This window comes from Cupressus sempervirens, chromosome 5 (assembly GCF_028749045.1).
Source record: "Cupressus sempervirens isolate cs-2001-9-10 chromosome 5, ASM2874904v1, whole genome shotgun sequence".
NCBI lineage: Eukaryota > Viridiplantae > Streptophyta > Pinopsida > Cupressales > Cupressaceae > Cupressus > Cupressus sempervirens.
In genome coordinates, this window is record NC_143122.1 from 722361467 (window position 1) to 722368823 (window position 7357).

Consider the following 7357-nt stretch of genomic DNA (forward strand, 5'->3'; position numbering starts at 1 on the left):
GAAAAACAGTGAGCTTATGCTTAGTTAGAAGATGTGAGAAGGATGATAGCAAAGGTGGTGGAATTTGGTTGTATACATGTCAAGTGCATTTTCTTCAAAGTTTATTGAGCTACTACAATAAATCCATTTTCTATACATCCAACAATCATTATAGTCCATTTGTGCACATCCCCTCACCACCAGATTAATAATGAATTACTAATGTAAGTAAAATCATAAGATTCTTTGGATGCCAACAAAAGCACCACATTGGTAGGAAGGTTTTTTATGTGGTAGGCCGAACATTGAGGTCATCAGGGCCTTTGTTTGAAGGAAGTGGGCTTTAAAAGGCCAGGTGGACATAGCTTCGATGGCCAAAGGATGCCTTTCATTTGTTTTTTCTTGTGAAGAAGATAAACATGAGATCCTTTGCAATGGTCCCTAGGTTGTGGGTAAACATACTTTGATTCTGCAGAAATGGGCTCCAAACTTGTATTCTCTAGATGAATCTAGAATTCAAGCTCTAGTTTGGATTAGATTGATAGGGTTACCACTGGAGTTTTGGGTGGAGGATGTGTTTCAAGGTATTGCTAGTACCTTTACTGAGCTCCTCTCTATGGATCCAATCACAGTTTTGAGGAGAAGAATGACCTATACTAGAATCTGTGTGGGTGTTCTTCAAGGTACGGATATGCCAGAATTTATTTTACTCAAATCTAAACTTGGTAAATGGAAGTAGAATATTGAGTATGAGACTATCCCCTTTGCTTGTTTCCACTACAAAAAATTTGGACATTGGGCTAAAAAATGTCCATCTTTGAATGGAACACCCAAAAAGTTTTTTAAAATATGGGTGAGTAAAGGATTGAATGATTAGAATGGATATGAGATAAGTAGTGGTAAGGAAAGGAATTCCCAGGAGGTCAGTGGTTAAGTGAAGGGAATCTTGATGGTTGATGAAGAAGCTTCTTAACCACAGATAAATGCTAAAGGGAATAATCAGGTTAGGGTTCCACTAGATCACAGTAGCTAGGATAAAGGTCTGACTCATATAGGAGGTATAATCAATCCCAATAATGGGGATGAAGAAGATAGTGGGGAGATCCAAAATTATAACACTATTGAAGATGTTTTTGATTCATTTGATGAACCTAATTCTATCATCATGAGTAAGGAAAATCAATGTCTGATTGAACCTATGGTAGATGTTACTACCATAGAAAGTAATCATATTAGGGGGGAGCTTGAGGAAATCTTTAAAGTTCTATAAGAGGTAGAGGAGAACTTTGGTGTAGACTGGATTCAAGTTGGGGTAATAGAACGACTAAATGTAAAAAGAAAAATGAGGGTGTATCCTCCAAAAAGAATAAAGAGAATGCTTTGGTTAAAACTAGGAGTAATAAGAAAGGAGATATCCCTAGCACACCTTTGGAAAAAGGTAGTAAAAAAGGTGAAACTAAGAGCAGCAAGGCTAGGAACTGTTGTCCACCTGCAACACCATCGGGTAAAGGTTTTAAGGCTAGAGATGTTGGTTTATCTCCTTCTTCAGTAGGTAGACCATCTAATGTGCAGAGAAGAATTGTTGAGACTAATAGAAGTATAGTAGATGGTAGTCAGAGGACCATCTTAGACTCAAAAAATTTCCATAAGAAATGAAGTTCATATCATGGAATATCAAAGGATTAAATAATCCTCATAAACAAGATATTATGAAAAATATCTTTAGGGATAACAAATCGGATATTGTTCTAATTCAAGAAACTAAAATGTTGAAGGATAAATTGGAAGGTCTCTTGGTTTTTAGGGGAGGCAAGATTATTGGGAATGATTTAGATGGGGCCTCAGGTGGTATGGCAATTTACTAGAATGATAAATGTATTGATAGGGAACTTATCTCTTAGAATAGAGATATGTTGAACATTAGATTTACCAATTCTAAGGATGGCTCTATTTGGGTACTTACTAATGTTTATGTTCCCAATTCTAAATGGGGTAGAAAGGCTCTTTGGGAAGATATCACCACTCAGAGAAAAAACTTTGTGGAGGAAAATTGGATCATTATGGAGGATTTTAATACTCCTCTAAAAGAAACTGAAAAGATGGGAGGAAGTCAAACTAACTTGGATAACAAATTGGATTTAATGGATTTTATTGACAATCATCTTCTACATGATATGGATTTGCATGGGATTGATTATACTTGAACAAATAGAAGAACTGGAAAGGAGCTCATTCAGGCCAGGTTGGATAGAGCTCTTATTAGTAGTAATTGGTTTTTAAAATATAAATGCTCTCTTTCTGCTCCTATTTTTCTTATGGCTGATATGTTAACCTTTAAGAAGAATTACCCATTTAGATTTGAAAAAATGTGGATTCGCAATTCAAGACTAGAAAATGTTCTCAAGGAATGGTGGAGCATTCATGTGGAGGGTACTCCCATGTTCAAAATTGCAAGTAAGTTGAAAAATGTTTTAAATATAACAAAAAATGGAATAAGGATACTTTTGGGAACATTTTTGAGAATAAAAAGAAGGTTTTGGAGGAGCTTAAAGAAATTCAAGACAATATTTCGGCTAATAGATATGAAATTGTTTCTAGCGAAGAAGAGAGTGTGAAATTGATTGAGATTCGTGATATTATTACTAAGGAGGAGATGTTCTGGAGGTAGTGATCTAGAAAAAAAAATTTGAAGGAAGGGGATCGAAATAATAAGTACTTTCACATGACCACTTTGAAGCATATGATGGCTAATAGAATTTCTAGACTCAATAATAATGGAGGTATAACAGAGGATGAGGAGATTATAAAGAAGGAAGCCATGGATTTTTTCGGCAATTTACTACAAGGTGATCCCAATTTCAACAAGGATAAGTAGAATATGTTTCTGGAATGCATCCCAAACTGTATATTAGAGGATCTAAATAAATTCCTAACTTCTATTCCATCTAATGAAGAAATTTCCAAGGTTGTTTTCTCCTTTAATGCAGACAAGGCACTAGGGCCAGATGGGTTTCCTTTCTTGTTTTTCCATAAGTATTGGTGTATCATTAGTGATGATGTTTGTAATGGGGTTAAGGAGTTCTTTGGTTCTAGGAAAATTCTCAAAGAATTGAATGGTACCTTCCTTGCTTTAATTCCAAAGAAACCAGGCATTGATAGTATGGACCAGTTTTGACCAATTAGTCTTTGTAATTCTTTTTATAAAGTTATTTCTAAAGTGCTAACTCTCAAAATTTTGTCTCTTCTCCCTAATTTGATATCTAGGTAGTAGAATGGTTTTTTTCCTGGTAGGTAGATTTTGGACTCAATTATTTTAGTACATGAAAATATCCACTCTCTCACCTTATCCAAGAAAGAGGGGTTTCTCCTTAAACTTGATCTATCCAAAGCTTATGATAGAGTGGACTAGATTTTTTTACAAAGAGGGCTCGAAGCTTTTGGTTTTAATAAGAGATTTAGGGATCTGGTCCTTATGCGGGTTTCTTCTGGTAGTGAATGGTTCACCAACTCCTTTTTTCCAGGCTTCACATGGTTTAAGGTAGGGGTTTCGATTTCACCTATCCTCTTCAGTATAATGGTTGAATGTGTGGGAAGATTTGTGGAAAAAATGGTGAATGTGGGGGATTTTGTTCATCTAAAACCCTCATCCAAAGAGTTGTTTTTTTCGCATCAGCAAGTTGTGGATGATTCTATAGTGATTGGAGAAGCTTCAGTTAGAAATGCTAGAAACATTAAGAAGGCTTTGGAGGATTATGGGCAAGCTTCGGGTCAAGTTATTAATTGGAACAAAAGTGTGATATATTTTATCAATGTTAATGATATTAGATAGAACAAAATAAAAAGGATTATTGGTTGTGAGATTGGCACCTTATCGGGTTCTTATCTAGGATTACCCCTTTGTATAGACCCACCCGAGATCTTTTGGAGTTTGCTAATTGATTAAATTCATTCAAAGTTAGCAGGGTGGAAAGGTTCCCTCCTTAGTCAGGCTGGTAAGGTTATTGCCCTCAAATCCATTTTACAGAATGTTTCACTATATGCTTTGAGTGTTTTTAAGATCCCTAGAAAGTTTATGCTAGCAATTGAGAAAATTCAGAAGCTTTTCTTATGGACGAGTATGGAAAAAAAGAAAAGAGTGCCCTTGATTTCTTGGGAAAAAGTTTGCATGCCTTTCAATAAAGGTGGCCTTGGCCTTAGAAGAGTTACCACTATGAATGATTCTTTGCTTGCCAAGTTGTTATGGAGATGGCATAAAGAGGAAGGTGAATGGCATGATATTTGGAACCCTAAATATAATCGGGAGAACCAAGATCTTAAACACTTTCTTAATAATGAATCTATGCAAGGGGGCTCAATGATTTGGAAACATGCTCAAAAAAATAAACAAATTATTAAGAAAGGGGTCAGATGGAAGGTGGGAAATGGGAGGAAAGTTCTTTTTTGCGAGGATACTTGGATTATTGATCATCCACTTAGTGCTGATCAAAGGTGGAATGGTTTTATGGAGCAATGTAAGAATCTCTTCAGGATTTTTGTAGAAGACTATTGGGAGGAGAATAAATTGTTGGATTTCAAGAGAGTGGATAAAAACCTAATTGATCTCAACAATATTTTGAATGCTATCTTTTTAAGCCATGAGGAGGATGCACTAATTTGGAAATATAATCCTAATGGGTTTTTTTCTGTATCCTCGGTGTATGCTCAAGCTTTTGAAGAGCTTCATGAGCCTTATTAGGCTAAAGCATGGTTTAAAGATATGATCCCCAAAGTTAACATCTTTTTTTTGGATTCTTGTGCAGGATAAAATTTTGACAATGGATAATTTATTGAAGAGAGGGTTCAAAATAGTTAATACATGTTACCTTTGTAAGAATGATGTTGAATCGATTAACCATATGACTATGCAATGTTCTTATACTAATAGGGTATGGGAAAGGGTTTGTGGTTTGTTGAATATTGCTTGGGATTTTCCTACTACAATTCAAGATTTTTTCAATGGTTGTAAGCCACCTTCTAATAATCCCTTAGTTTTGAGATTGTGGGATTTTATTCTCCTATTCCTTTGTTGGGGCATTTGGAAGGAACATAATGATAAGGTGTTTAGGGGTGTTGAATCTAATCCAGATTAGGTATTTTGTAAAGTAAAGAATATGGTGACTGAGAATATCAGATCTAGTGGAAAAGGTCAACAACCTCAAAATGATTAGGAAGAATCAGTGATTCAGAATTGGAATTTAAATGGTATCATTTTGATGCAAATTGGTCCTAACCTTAGGGATCTAGCTAGATGGGATTGTCCCCTGATGGACTGGTATAAGATAAATTTTGATGGGGCCTCGAAGGGCAATCCAAGAATTATTGGTTTGTGGTATCATTATTAGGAATGTGAATGGGGATAGAATGGGTGGAATCTCCATTCCTATTGGAATTCAAACTAACCATGTGGCAGAGGCTAGTGGAGCCCCTTATGATCTTAACTATACAAAGAGTTTGAATTTGAATAAGATATGGCTTGAGGGGGACTCACTCAATATAATTAATTGTCTCAATAACGTTACCATTTCTTCCTTGACTATTAATAATATTATTAGTCAAGGCATAGATCTTATCAATTCCTTTGAAGTCTATGTTGTCACTCATCATTATAGAGAGACAAATCAAGTTGATGATTGAGCAGCTAATGTGGCATGTAAGAGTGATGAAAAGATAATATGGAACCATAATGATATCATACCTATTGACTTGTACTTACTGATCGAACATGACAAAGTTTGAAGTAAGCAAAAGTGCTTCATTAATGATGAATATGCTAGGAAGAAGTAATTATTATATGGGTAGAATTGGGAACTGGCAAGCTATTGTGAGAAGGATAGTATATTACCATTCAATACCACATAGATTGTGGGTCTTATTTGCGACTTTTTTCCTTGGTTGCAATATCGACTACGGTCTTTAGTTGCAGAAGGTTTTTCTGAGAAGAGAGGAAATTCATCTTGGAGATAAGAAGATGGGAGGAAAGTGGAAAAGAATTGAACCAACTAGTTGTAAAGAGTGGAGGAAGAAGAAGGAAATCTAGGAAATTCTAGAGCAAGGGAACTTTACTGTTTTTATGGAAAAGTTAAAAGGAAACAACCCTACCATTACCCGACAGTTCATAAAGACTTGGAAAGATGGAACTATTCTAGTGGGAAATCAAAGGATGGAGGTGTCTGAAGACATCATAGCTGAAGCTATGAGGCTGGAGATGGAGGGCATTAATTTCTTATGAGATAGGAAGCTCATTGATAGGGTAGACGATTAGTTTGTGGATTATGCCAAAGAACGCAATAGACTGGTTAAAATAGATAATTCCTACTTTAACCAAGCTTCCATTTCGTGCCCTTGGAGATTTGTTGTGTTTGTGATCATTTATTATCTTACTTTGGATGGGCACTTCACTAAGATTTATGGTCACCATTTCATGTTAATCATTTTAGGCATGTGGTTAGGATAAATTTTCCTTTTTACCTTAGACAATCTCTCGGTACTTCTCTTCTTGCCTTTCAAAATGACCTTGAGGAAGATCATGCATGCCATGAGGGGTTAATGGTTCTCATTATGAACCTTCTAAAGGAAAAAAAGGTGGATAGGCCTAGGCAGAGTAAGAAATCACTTGATTATGAGACAAAGGGTAGTGATTCTGAGGACGATTTTGATAAGGATACCAAGGATGAGGTGGAAGAGCTGGATGTAAAGAATAATATGAAAAGGGATCTGGGAAGCACCTCCAAGGAGAAAAGGAAGGGAAAGGGGAGTGAGTTAGATCAAGAAATTGATTACAAGAAGGAGCAAAGGAATGGCTTTCAGAAGAGAGGCACCGCAGGGAAGGTTTTAGGTAACATGGACAGAATGTGGATAGGGTCTAGATGTTCCCTCTGATGATGAACCTTTAATCAAAAGGATGGAAAGAAAAAGAAAATTGGCATCTGCTCAGGATGAGGGTGATGACAATGTTTCCAAGGAGGTGGAGTTGGAAAAAATAAACATGGGGAGCAGGAGTACTATTTTGAACATACAGGGAAGAGGATGAGAAAGGGTTCCTAAAGGGAATCATGGGTAACCCAGAGCAAATTTTGAAGGATATCAGGACCCTTAAACAAAAAATGCAGGAGATTTTAAAGGATTTTGATCAGCTCAGCAGGACGACAAGGGGGGAGCATGCGTTGGGTCAACACATTGATAGGCTTTCTGAAGTCATTGGTAATGCGGAAGAGGTTCAAAACTTAATGAAGTGAGTGCCAACAATTGAAATAAAAAATAGGAACCTTGAATAGGTGAACAAAGATATCCAAAAAAGGATGGAGAGCCGAGATGCTAGAGTAAGTAATATGGAAAAACA